This window comes from Heterocephalus glaber, unplaced genomic scaffold (genome assembly GCF_053883595.1).
Source record: "Heterocephalus glaber isolate CG9 unplaced genomic scaffold, H.glaber_assembly_v1.0 deba00001537, whole genome shotgun sequence".
In the NCBI taxonomy this organism is placed as follows: domain Eukaryota; kingdom Metazoa; phylum Chordata; class Mammalia; order Rodentia; family Bathyergidae; genus Heterocephalus; species Heterocephalus glaber.
Genome location: NW_028258332.1, coordinates 4,153,132 through 4,166,889, shown reverse-complemented (window position 1 = coordinate 4,166,889; position 13,758 = coordinate 4,153,132). Strand labels below are relative to the sequence as shown.

Genomic DNA, 13,758 nt, shown 5'->3' with positions numbered 1-13,758 from the left:
TGGATGCAGGAGCACTGTGGAGTGCATCTGCCATGTTAATGATGAAGAACACGCGTTTCATTTTTCTTTCCCTGGATCATATGCTGCCCTGCCTCCTCCCCCGCCTCGCTTCCTATCCCCCGTGTTCAGAGGGCACTGCTCCTGCCAGTGGTCTGGAAGCTCCTCTTTGACATGCAGCCACCCCCACCAGGGTCGAGATGGGTCTCAAGTCCCTTCCCAGCCCGGCACTGCAGGGTTCCAGGGTCCGTCCACCTGGCCTCTGTCATGCCCGATGACTGTGTGCTTCCTCACACACCTTCGGGCCACCCCATTTCCACCCAATCCTACTGATCCCCAAAGAGTTGAATCAGTGCCTTCTACATGCTTCCAACAACCTACACTATGTTCCAACTCATGCTCCACTGAGTCCTGATCAGACAGCTGTCTTGCTGAATTGTCTCCTCTTTCTGATACATGCATATACGTGTGACTTAAAGCACTGGGCATTCCATGCAGTGATGATATGTCATGGACTGAATTGTGTTCCCCCAAATTCCTATTTGTGAAGATAGAACTTCTAAGTCACTAAGGATAAGTGAAGCCATAGGGTGGGGTCCTATTTGCTGCGATCAGTGGCCTGCTAAGGGGGAAGAGAGCAGAATGGCCTTCTGTCATACACCAAGGAGAGGCCAGGCAGGGGATGTAGTGAGAGGGTGCCACCTGTGAGCTGGAAGAGACCCCACCAGCACCTGACCATACCACTCCTGGACTTTGGCCTTCCAGCCTCCAGGATTAGAAGGAAATAAACTGCTGTTGTCTAAGCCTCACCATCGCTGGTACTTGTTAATGCCACCTGAGCTGACTATTACACCATTCATACTGGAAAAATCGTATGTCAGTCATCCCACAAGGAAGGACTCGACTGTCTACATTTGGGCAAAGTTGCTTGTTCCCGTAATTACACTTAGCAAGCAACAATAATGCAGAAGCAGAGTTCGGAGTTCTCTACTCTTTGTCACAGATTAGTCTGACCTCCTAGCATGGCAGACTCACGGATTGCTCAAAATCACAAGGACTCTGATGAAGCTGTGGAAATAATTTGAAGAGTTTGTTTATCTAGCCTTGGCTTTATTCATCTGATGACATCTTAACCAATTTTTGCTGCAGTGTCTGAGGACAAAAATTGTTCAAAAACTACAAAGAAATGGCACAGTCATGAGACGAATCAACTCATTAAGTGGGCCACGATTTTCACCCCTGAGCAATATAGGACCTGGAAAATCCTTTGTTGTGATAAGAAGTAAAATCATAATAAGGTAGTAGAGTACAGGGAACCTTGCAGATGCTGGAGGGAGGAACACTATTGTGAACGGTGAGTTTTCAGGTCATTAATGTGAAACTCTCCCCGGCAGAAGGGTTATATCAGTAGAGTGCACGAGAATGTGACATCCCTTCTCCCACTTGGGACCCTTCTCCGGGACCAGGACCCATTGATTAGTATAAAAAGCACAGTTGACAAAAGCGTGCCCACATGAGCTCACTGGAACCAACTCATCTGAAGGCAGAGAACTTGGCCATCACTTGATACCTATAATTGGGCTGTGTCTTTTCTGGAAAGGGCTCCTATCCTGGGGTGTGAATTTATAAACATGAGCTGGAAGGGGTGCCTATGTATGCTGAATTTCCGTGTGCTCGCAGGCAAGGCCAGTGCAGCTTAATAAGCAGTGTCTGAGAAGAAACAGAGCTGTCACGCAACTAATCATCCAGCCAGGAGCAGGGCACGTGTGGTCAGCCTCAAGGGGACATGTCACAGCAACATGGTGGCCCAGATATGCTGTGGCCCTCTCTGGGGCTCACATCGTCTTCTCTCCTCTCTCCCTCCACACTCCCAACTCCTGCTGCTCTTAGCCCTGATCCATGCCCCCATCGGTTACACAGATTCTGGGTTCTGGGTAACTAAAGGGAGACAGATCAGCTCGGGAACACCTTATTTTTGCCTATTGAAATTCCGTAGAAGCTGGGAAAAGTGTCACCTGCCTCTGGCTCAGAGACAACATTCTAAATAAAGAAGAAGAAACTCTTCCCTCCAGGGCTGGAAGTAGAAGAGCTCTTGAGTAGAGACAGGAAGACTCAGCTTGTGCCTGGACCATGGGAGGTCCTCTGCTCTGAGTGTGTCTGCATCTTGCGGTTCTCGGACACACTCATGAGCACCCACCGTGTGGCCAGGCATTCCTGCACAGACACGAGTTACTCAGCTTCCAACGCATGTCATAAGTGGCTGGAAAACTGTCATGGCTTGGATAAAAAGATGACTTTGGGGTGTACTGGGCCACTTGGGCTGCTATAATAAAGCACCATAGAGTAAGGAGCCTACAAACAACAGAAATGTATTTTCCAGTCTTGGAGGCTGGAAGTCCTGGATCAGGGACCCAATTCAGTGCTTGCTAAGGGCTGCTCCTTTATTTTTTCTTTGATGAGAAAGAAAGAGTTTATAGCAAACTAAAAAATGAGAACAGTGAGATATGTTCCTGGTAAAGTATATAAAGAATACACAATTACATACTCAAAAGTTCTCACGAAGCATTACAACTCATGAAGTTAAGGCACTGACATTAACTAGCAACAAAAATTAACTGATTTGAGGAAGATCAGTATGAAAATGCTCAAATGTACTGATGTCCAAAGTAACTTTCTGTGATGATGGAAACATCCCATAGCTCTGCACTGTGCAATATGAAATCCGCTAGCCCTGTGAATTCTTGAAATGTGGTGCAGGCAACTGAGGACATAAATTTTTAATGTAAATAGCCACATGTGACTAGTGGCTACCTACTCAACTGTGCAGTTCCAATGTTTCTTGAGTCAAAAACCAGTGGTTTCTTTCAGGCGACTCCTCCAGTTACTGCTAAGGGGTTGAAAGTCAAGTGTGGAAAAAGAGCAAAGCTCCTAATAGATTTCTCTGGCCACTTAAGATCTGAAATTATCCACAGCTTTTAGAGGCACAGGCTGGCACAACCCACTAGGCAGGGTGTAAGGGAAGGACTCCTGGGTAAAAGTCAGTGTGCATGGCCTTCCACCTCCCAGCTAATGCCAGTGGGAGTGAAAGGCCTAGGACTTTGGTCACTAGGAAGATGCTTATAATTACACAGAATCAGGTTGTGTCCCTGGGGCCATCTGTGGGTGGAGATCACTGCTGTGGGGCTGGTGGAGAGGTGGAGGTGGCACTCATTTGCGGACAGGGTTTGCAGAGCTAGATGAGAGTTTAGACACCGAGGGACCCGAGGGGCCTTTCTGGCCACCTGAACAGGCCCTTTCTTCTTTGGGATAACAGTCTTGTTCTTGGTCGTAAACACTTTGCTTGGATCCAGCTTGTTCATGAAGGAGTTGGTCTCTCCTGTGAGCAGGTCTGTGTTGTAGGTGATGGGCTTATACAAGCTGGACCATTGCTTGGCCTGTGGGCTAATGCCATAGCTGGTGAAGGCATACTGCCACTGAGGCAGAGCCAGGTGGGCGATGAGTCGGTGATAATAGGGAGTAAAAGTATCTGTGAGAAAATGCCAATATAGTGCTCTGTCCAGAAACCAGATCTCAGTGTCTTGTGCTAATGCTGGCTTCCCAGTTTTGTAGAGAAGGCAAACCTTCCCATTCCTACTGCACGAATCCAGCTCAAATATCACACTTCAAGAGTCAAAATGAAACTTCTCTGGAGGCCCTCACTGGCTTCGTATGTATCGTCCTCCAGGTCTGCCAGAGTTGGTGCATTAGGAAGTGAATACATAGAGGACTGGTTGAGCTCAGTTAGCTTTGAGATGCTGTTAACTGCCATGTTGCCCAGAGGAACGATGTGCTCATCTAGCTTCACACTCCAGGTCATGTGGCAGCCATGGGTCATCAGGTAAAAGTTCTCCATATCCTCAGGCATCATACAGTTATTGTTTTGTTCCCATGAAGAAGTCATGACGTTCAGCAGGTGCCTTTTCTATGATGGTCACCTCCGTCACACCTGGAGAAGATTCCAGGATGCAGGTGATGCCAAAGGTCAGCTTCTCCAGGGGCGGCTTGTTGCAGCTCCGCGGCGTGGCTCTCGTCCCGTCCCTGCGTGGGGCGAGGCTGAGGCCCGGGCAGAGAGCCCGGCAGGGCAGAGGAGGCCGGGACCTTGCCTCAGTGCCTCGGCCTTCGAGCTCCTGGCATGCTGGGCGCTGGAGTTCTCGACGCCTGAGAACGCGCGGGTGGGGTGGGGGACCCTGCTGGTCGGGTAGCCGCAGCTCGTTGGGGCGCTCCTGCCTGCGGCCGGGGCCAGGCACCACACCGCACCTCTGACCCCGCCTCCCCTTCGCGGGACCCCCTCACCCCCAGGGGTGCTCCTAATGGACGCTCATCTTCCTGCAACTCGCAGGGCAGAAGGGTGAGGGTCTCCCCTGAGCCCCTCTTTTAAGGCTTGAATTCTCCCGACGGACGCCCCCTCACGATCCTTCCGAGGATCTTTCCAGAAGGATTAGGATTCCAACGTAAGAATTTTTAGGAGACAAACATTCAGACCAACTACAGTAAGGGTTAAATAGGCCTAAAACATCCCAGAGCAGAAGGGGAGCAGGTGGTCCATTTGAGAGGGAAGGAAACCCGGGGTCCTGGGAAAACAGGAGGTGGGAACAGCTTAGATTTAGAACGAACCAGCGCAACCAGAGCCTCGGGCAGCTGCGTGCTTTCAGCTGATGCCAAGATCCGTCTCCCTGGGCCTGAGCTGGAGCCCTGGGTGCTCTCCGGCCTGCGGGGAGTCCTGGGCGGGGTGGGGTGAGCGGCTTCAGGCGAGCTCTGAGAGAGGCGCCCCCATGCTCACCCCGTGCTTCCTGTCGCTCCCTCTGAGCCCCTGGAATGGTTGCGAAATGCTGACTCCTGGTGGGGTCGTGCGTTCGAGGACAGGCCGGGGAAGCCTCACATCCTGGCCAGCATCTGCCCTGCCTTCAGGGCCAGGGAGTTGGGAGCTGCCATGAACCCCCAGACAGAATGCAGCTTTGACATACACAGAATACTCACAGTGAGCTCCTTTCCCGCCAGACTTATTTCTTGTAGGCAGAAAATGATTTTGTTACCATCTTGGGAGGAAGAGCAGATGGAAGTGGCTTGATTAAACCCTCCGTGAGAGTGGAGAACTTATAGCAATATTGAAGTTGCCTTATTCTTTCTATGAGTGGGGGGCAATAAAGCAAGAAGTTGTAAAATTAGAACATTAATAGTACAGTGATGACTTCACCCTGCCAAGGCTTGCTGTGCTCTGCTGATGAGCCGAGGGTCCCGCGGAGCGAGGGCCACCGAGCTCCCAGCATTTCCCAGGGCTGCTGGCTTGCTGGCCAAGACCACAGGACAAATGCTCCAAACTCCCAAACATTCAGACCCGTATCGAAATGTGCACATGCTGGTCTTGCATTCTCCTGGAGTTCCACCACTTGGCCCTACACGTGGGTCACAATGACATGGGAGAAAAGGACAGAAGGTTCCAGAGAGCTGGGCGAGTGTTGTGCCCGTGTCCAGTATCTGCACATAGTGGCCGCCTTCCATGTAGGAAAGAGGCTGCCCAGTCCATGCAGGCCTGGAGTGGCCATGAGATGCCCTCTGCAGGCTCTGACACTGGGTGGTGCCAAGCCATCCTCACACAGCTGTACCAAGTGCCATCCCTGCTGGGGCCTGGGATGCCTTTAGTCCCACCAGCCATAGCCTCTAGGTGGCTTCATTATTTTAAATTAAACTTTCCATTCACCTCCCTGTTTTCTCCTCTTCTACTCTTCCCCCTTCCTCCTCCTGCTCCTCCTCTTCCTCTTCCTATTTATCTTCCTTAACTACAGAAGAGGTCACTATTTGGAAACAGCACATTGTCTATGGCCATACCACCCTGAACGGCCCTGATCTCGTCTGGAAACAGCACATAAAGGGATGGGGCAGTGGGAGGGGAGGGGAGGGGCTAAAATGAGCTGACTGTCAGGAGGACCCAGGCTGGGAACCTGGGTTTATAACACCAGTTGTGAGAATTTGTTCACCTAGCCCCTTGCTGTAGCAGTGGGTGGTAAATCCTCCCGGTTGAAGCAATTAAAAGGAAGCATGGGGAAAGGGCTGAGACCTCTGCCTTGGTCAGGGGTTGACTGTGGGTGGAGGGGAGTGGAGGCAGTTGCCCTTCCTGAGACAGACTCACCCTGGCCACCCTGAGTCAGCGAGAAGTATGCTTTCCACTGCAGCCCCAAACATTTCCAAAGCAAAATGTGGCTCCCTGGAGGAGGGGCCATAGCTCTGTTCTAAAGCATGCACAGCTGGGTTGCGTGGTGTGCGATGGCCCAGACGTACTCTTTGGAAAGGCACATTGGCCCTTTCTTTAGGGAGATGTCAGGACCCCACATTCAGAAGGCACCAGAAGGTCCCTGACCCACAAGGCAGGAGTCAGCCAGCATCCTGCAGCCCTTTCCAGAGTTAGTGCAATGGGACCTAAGGTTCTGAGGGGCCCTGGGAGCCCCCAGAATGGTAGTTAAGGTGAGGCTCTACCTGGCTTTCGTTTCTCAGGAGGTCGCAGGCCAGGTACAGGAGCTTCTGCCTAAGTGCCGGGGGACAGGGACTCTGGGTGGTCTGGGGAGCACCCACTCCAGCACAGAGTGGGAGTGTGTCACTGCCTCACAAGTGCTCCCTCCTACCCCGGTTGTGCTTTACGCACCTGGTTCGCTGGCATTGGGTTTTGGTGCATTTTTTACACTCGCCCTATTCATAGGGTCTGAGTTAGAGGCCAGAGTCCCAGTGGTTACAAAGCTACACAGACCCAGAAGCCCTGCCTGAGGCTTTGGCTTGTCCAGGCCCGAGACCAATATGGCCCCTTGGGCAGTAGAGATGAGCGACCCTGTCCTGTGTCACCATGGAAGCCTCACGTTTGCTGCTGGCCCCTGACTCCCGTCCTAGCTTTCAGGAAGCGGCTGCGATGTCTCCTGACTGAACAAACCTCCGCTCATCCGACCACCCCCATCCCAGGCTCTGCTGTCCACAGTCGAGTTCTGGTCTTGGCTCCTTGCCCCGTGTGCTGGCTCAGAACACACCTCAGGGCAACAGGACATTTGCGGATCATGACAGTGGCCCCCAGGCTGCCGTCGTTGGCTGAGGGCAGGTATTTAGCTGATCATGGATTCCAACTTCAATTCATTGAGGAGCAGGTGGAGGGCGCGATGAGGGTCCAGGAGGTGAGGCCACTCCAGACGGGAAACAGGCAGGCAGCTCCTGCCCGCCCACGCCGGCAGAGGAGGTGGCAGGGGATGGGCGGGGCTGAAGGAGAGGGGTGGAGCTTCGGTTGCTCTGTTGGGAGTTACAGATTTCCTTTGTCTTCAACCCTTACTAGTTTCTCAGTCATCATTTTCACCTGCTAGTCTTTTGCATGTCGTTTTGCTTCCTTTTGAAAGCCCGTCCTCCACGTTCCTGGGTGTGCTTCTGTCTGGGTATATTCGCGTCTGCAGGAACCTGGTGTGGATTCTCTTCTGCCACTGGGCTCCTCCTTTTCAAGTTCTCCGGTTCCCTGTGTTGTCTTGTGTTTATCTCGGGCTCCTCTTTCATCTTCACTTTGAGAGCTGGCTTTGTGGGAGACATTTCCATCCATTTCCTCAGGAACACATTTGCACATCGGCTCTTTTCGCGGTATTTGTAGAGCACCTACCATGTGCCCGGCTCTCTGATCCAGATGTAGCTAAGAAATGAGCCCTGCAAGGATTGAGCAGAAGAAGGGAAGAACACGGGAATAAAAGTCATGTCCCTGCCCACCTCCTCCTGCAGCCCATTTGATTCCTCCTCTCCCACATGCAGCTATGGGGGCTGGAGACCCAGCAGCCTGACAATGCTCCAAACACTTTTCCTTTTCATTCAGGCCCTGTCTTTGCTGCCATCCTGGGCTTGTGCCCATGCTGCTTATGCACACTCTGTTTTGGTCCCTCTACCCAGGATTCCATTTCTGTGCTCATCCATTCAGGCTTTGCGGCTTCCAGAGAGAAGAGGAGAGCTGAGATGCTTTAAAGTCAGAAGTCAGCTAAGGAGAACAAGGAAGATGATCACAGTGGAACTGTGTCAGTGTTCTTGGGCCACCATGACTCACTAGGACTAAGTGGGTGGCTTAAACACCAGGTATGTGTCCTCTCTCATTTCTGGAGGCCGGAGGTTGGGAGAGGTGTCTGCAGGGCTGTGGTCCTCTGGAGGCACTTTCTTAGTGAACCTTCTGGTTCTTCCTGCTTTCTGTTGTGGTCATGGCCACTCTACCTCCTGGAGGGGAAGTCCTGGGCCAGGGTCAAGAGCCCTCAGGCAGCAGATGACCAGTGTGGGTCAGCTTCCCTTGAGCAAGGTAGGTGTAAGTGGAAAGATGGATGGCCTCGCCTCTGCCCATGACAACGTGGCTCTCTTGATCTGAAACTGAGCACAGAGAGGTTCACCAGCATCTTCCACCCAGGAGAGAGTCAGGAGCTGCTGGAGAATGCTCAGTGGAGCGCCCATGAGGGAGCACTGTGCTGAGCAAGGGGAGCAGCAGAGGGTGCTTAGCATGAGGGACCAGCAGGGAGCACAGGGAGCACCTCGAGGGGCAGCTGATGTCCTCACATCTGCATGGCAACTCAGGATTCCTCCAGGGCCACCAAGCAAGACACACGATTTCCACTCCAAGCACCCTGGCCCCGGCACCATGGTGCTGCCACATCATTCTAGCAGCCCAGGGCACTCGGGTGGGAAAGGCGGAAGCAGGGTGGGGTAAGGTGGGTGGGGTGGTTGACATGGTGCTGGGTGGGGTAAACCCAACTGATCTCCATGACAGTTGCAGCCACCTAGATCTGAGTCTCCACGCTCGTGACCGCATTTAGATCTTGCCACGTGACTAGTTAGCACAGCTGTTTTATCTGACACTGGTCAAGAACATCCATAAATCAGAAACCCTTCAGCCAGGATGTGTGGGATAGCTGTCCATTTGTTCTGATTTATGGTATATTTTGCATCAATGGGCAGTGGGTTGAGAGCAAAATCAATCTGAAACCAGCTTCACCCACTTGCACCCGGTGCTCAGTGTTGGAACGATGCTGGCTGGGCTCTGAGGACGTTGATCAGAGGGATTCAGGGTTCCACCCTGGGAGCCAGGGTGGAAGGGCTGTGCCCTGGCAGGGCATGTCTTTGAGTTGGCTGGAAGCAGTGTGGCTGATCTGGGCAGAATCTGCAGTTCTGGGCTAGCCAACCACAGGCCACATCCTTTTTGTTTCAGCTTCCCATCTTTCTTGAGGTATAATTCACAAGTAGGAATCACATATATTTGGAGTGTACAGTTTGATGCTTTGGTGTAGGTATAGCCTGTGAAATGATCGCCAACCACCATAATCAAGTTGATGAACATTTCCATCACCTCACACGGCTGCCTGTTTCATTTCTTTATTTTTGGTGTGGTGAGTACACATATGCCTCACCTCACCTCCCTGACATGTGGCACTAGCAACAGCCTGGTGACCCTGGAGAACTCATCTGGGTGACACGAGGGCCACAGAACACAGTGTCTCACCTGTATGTGACTCTGAGCTGGCCACTTCATGCTTGAGTGTGGACGCTGACCTTGTCTGGCAGGCATCCCCTCTCCTGGGGTTGCCCCACTGGCTTCCTCCTGATGTCCTGGCAGCTCTCATAGCCTCGGATGTTCTGGAAGCTGGCTGGGCCCCCCAGACCTGTCTGCTGGTCAGGCTGGACCTTTATTTTCAGGGGATGCTGTGGACGTCCTTGCTCTTCAGAGTTGACCCAGCTCTCCCCAGCCCTCCTGGCACCTCTGCTCTGGGTCACACTGTCCTGCTTGGTATCAGAGCACGGGCTTGTTCTAGCCTCCCTGGCCCTTTCAGCCTGAATGCTGGTCTGAGGCAATGTTGGACCTGAGACTAGTCCTAGCTCAGGGCCTGGAAGAAAATCACTTTGTCAGAAAACAAAATTATAACTCGGAAGGTTGCTTAGTGAGCACAAAGTGGAGCAGAGTGAGCTGGGACCTTTCTAATGTGCTGTGCCAGCAGGAAGCACTGTCCTTGTCAACTCTGGGGGTATTTCCAGAAAAAGAACAGGGAGGGAGTGGGCGTCCCAAACTGGGGCATCGTCCTGCCAGGCAGCAGTTGGAGAGTGTGAAAGCACACCTCCCGCTCGGCCTTTGAAAATGTTCCTACTGCTCAGTAAAGGCCGCACAATTACAGCAGCACACATCTCTGCCTTCAGGATTGCATTTCATCTTTTATTAGTTGCATTTGCATCACTTGCTTCCTGAAGACCTTTGAGGAGGTGTCTTAATCTCATCAGCCATGTATTTGCAGAGGATACTCTCAGGATTGCTTCTGGGACCGATTCTAACCCCAAGGGCGAGTCCCAGACTTCCTGGCTGTGAGTCACGGTAGCTGACCCATGTCCACAGTGGGCCAGGCATGAGCCATCTGCTCCCATGGGGCTCCAAGCCCCTCCTCCCGGCCCGGCACCCATGGAACCACCTGGTCTTTAGGCTCCAAGGCAAGTGTGGCTTCCTGGGGACCTTGGCCTCTGAGTCTCCTGGCCAGGAAAGACCCTGTGATCTGGACTGCATAGTGAGAGTGAAATGCTGTTTTGTGGCACAGAACTGTATTTAATTGTTCTCTGTTAAGCGAATGGATGAAGGAAATGTGATCATCTGAGATCACGTCATTCTCCCGCCCCGCCATCCGCATGGCAACCTTCATCACAGAATCGCTGCCAGGCAGCCGGAGTGGTACGGCCCTGAGTCCTACAGACAGTCAGCTGGGCTATCTGTCTTTTCTAGTCTCTGTCCTTGAGAATCCAAGTTTGTGGAAAAGCTCCATTTGTTCTACTCTTGCCTCTGTCGGGGTAATAAACAATAGAAAGTGGTAGAACAATAGAGTATGGTCTCGGTAAAGGGTAGTGTTGGCAGATGTAGCAAATAAAAATGTAGAATGCCTAGAAAAATTTGAATTTCCCAACCATTGCATGAGACGCATACTAAAAATATTCCTTATTTATCTACAATTCAAATCTAACAGGGCATCCTGTATTTTGCCTGACAAGCCTACTGTGGTTGACACCAAGATGGTGGACTAGATTACTGAAAGTTGCAGGCAGACTCCTCCAGAGACTGAGAAGTGAGAAGTAGACACTGGGCCTCTGAGGGAGGGCAAGAGAGGTGGAGCCCAGACGCAGACAGACAGCATGCTGCGGCTGTGGTTTGTCTTTCATTTTGCTCTTTCTATTGAGGTACAGACAGCTCTAGAGGTCCCTCCATGCCCTTCTCCCTCTCCTTCTATAATGCTGCTCTCTTTCTGCCTCCTCTTGGCTTCCCTGAAGGTGTCGGTAAGTAATGTACATGAACACGGTCCTTGCACAGTATCTATCGACTTAAAAATTACAGTATTTTTGGTTTCAATTTGTTTTCTTCTGCAGGCAACTGGCCTCCCAGCATGGGCCCAGGATCTGCTCTTGCTCCATGACTGCCAAGGCCATGTTCCACTGTGAACCGATGTCTCATTGATTGATTGATTGATTGATTGATTGTGTTGACTGTAGATTCTCCAGACTGAGGGCCCATCTGGGTTCGAATCTTATCTCTGTCTCATTCTCTCCAAGTGATAATGATATTGTTCTTATCTATTAAATTATGATAGCCACAGGGCAATCTTATACACTGTGAGAATTAAATTCAATAACTCAACTAAAGTGCTATAGATCCGGTGTCTATAAAGCTTTTAAAGATGTCAGTTATAGTCATTGTCATCCTCATCCTCACCATCATTCCCATCTCCATCCATCTCTGCAATCACCTTCAGCACTGCCAAAATCATGGCCATTACCACCAGCACAATTGTGTTATCCACATATCTTCTAGGGTGACTTTGTGCCCTTAAAAATCTGAGCTGAATTTAAAGCTTTGTTCTGTTCTCATGGAACTACAATGCTTTTACCAAGATTTTGATACTTTCTCTAATAGGATACTTTTTCAGGGTTACTTTTGAGTCAGAAGAACCCTGCTTATACTGAGTTGGTCCAGTGTAGACTAAGTGTAATTATCTTACCAGTTTGATACTGACGTGGCACTTAATACTCACATAAACATTTAAAGATGTAGAAGATTGGGTGAAAACTTTCTGGAACATGGACGAGTTAATACTGTAGCAATGCAAACATAATTTTATTTTATTTTATTTTATTTATTTTATTTTTGGTACCAGGGATCGAACTCGGGTCCTTCTGCTTGTGAGGCAGGTGGCAGAACCACTGAGCTAAATCCCCAGCCCTGCAAACATAATTTTAGAGAATTCTTCAATTCTTCAATTCCTCCACTTCTTCATCATTTCCTATACTTCTGCACGTTGTCTCCCATTTCTCTCCTTCTTCCTTCTTCCACTCATTCTCTCGTTCCCAGCTCCAAGTTTCTGCTTGTGTTTACTGCATCTCTTGATGACTTATGTCCTTAAAGTTTTACCCTTCTCCCAAATGTTTTAGTTTTCCTCAAAGCGCTGTCCTGCACACTCCCCTTTCCTAAGTGGTCTGCGGCAAGCTGTTCAGATGATAACATGATTTTTACCCAGCTAGGTGGGGTTGGAAGCTTCAGGGAGCAGCTGATTTCTTCCCAAGCACACTTTCCCTTTTAACTGGAAATAATTCTGTTCAACGTCTGCTTTCAGCTTGTGGCAACAAATCCCTTTCATCACAGCAAGGCAGCAGTCTCTTAAAAAAGACTCTGGTAACATCTTTTCTTACATGCTTTGTTTGATTATCAACACTGCATCATCACTAATTTCTAATTATTGTCCTACATTTTTCACTTAATGAATAAAATCAATGGTAGAAAAAGTCATTTACAAAGTCCTTTGCAAGAGGTAGTTGGGAAAATCAAAAGCTTTAAGGACTGAAGTCCGGCTTGGAGGGAGGACGTCCCTGCTGGGAAGCAGCCACTGGAAGGGCTTCCTGGAAGCCTTCCTGTGACTTAATTCTGGGGATCACATGCCAGCTTTTTTTCTGGAGCTTGGGTTAGCTTCTGAGGGGGCAGGGAGGTCTCAGGATGCTGGCACTTCACCCCATCATTCCACTTGGATGATTGTAGCTCCCCTGAGCACAAACTCTGTGTGTCCAGGGATGTGCTAAGCACAAACACTGGGATCAGTTCATGCAAACACCTCAGAACCATCCCCTGCTGGCAGAAATAGGACCAGGAAAAATAGTTACACTTATGACTGCATTTTGGGGTCAACAGAAGTTCCCAAGCTTTATTATTACTCTAATACTTTGACATTTGATAATTTGGATTCTAACATTGTCTTCCAGCTTAATTCCAAAGGATTTTAGAAAAGTTATAAGAAAAGGCTTTCTAGGATAACTTCCTTTAATTAGGGAAGCTGGGTCATTCCCAGTCTGCACTTCAGTAGATAGAGTTTTAGTGCAACTCCACTCAGTGTGAAATCTATCGTGGCTTTGCATTTTCAGTAAATGCAGCTTGACGTGTCAGCTGACAAGCTGAAGACGAGACCTGGTCAGCCTGTATTACCCAAAGGATTAGGTGAGACAAAGTGTGAAGCCAGATGCTGCTCTTGTGGACCAGAAGCTGTCTTCTGGGAGTGGGGTGTGCAGGGGTCCTGGAGCCTGAGTTTAATAGTAGGGATTGGCTGGAGAGAGGGTGTAGAATCACTGAGCCCAGCAGTGGAGGCATGGGGTCCTTGTGGTTTTTCTGTCCTTGAACCATTGGTGCATGTCAGACAGAGTGGATTGTGTGGTGGTTCCTCCAGATTT

The 13,758-nt window shown here is 50.3% G+C and overlaps 1 pseudogene; it reads right to left on the bottom strand.

Annotated features, from left to right (window-relative positions):
• Window positions 1–3,160: 3,160 nt before the first annotated feature.
• LOC101698202 (tubulin polyglutamylase complex subunit 2 pseudogene) lies at window positions 3,161–3,937 on the bottom strand (annotated as a pseudogene).
• Between the last annotated feature and the right edge of the window lie 9,821 nt (window positions 3,938–13,758).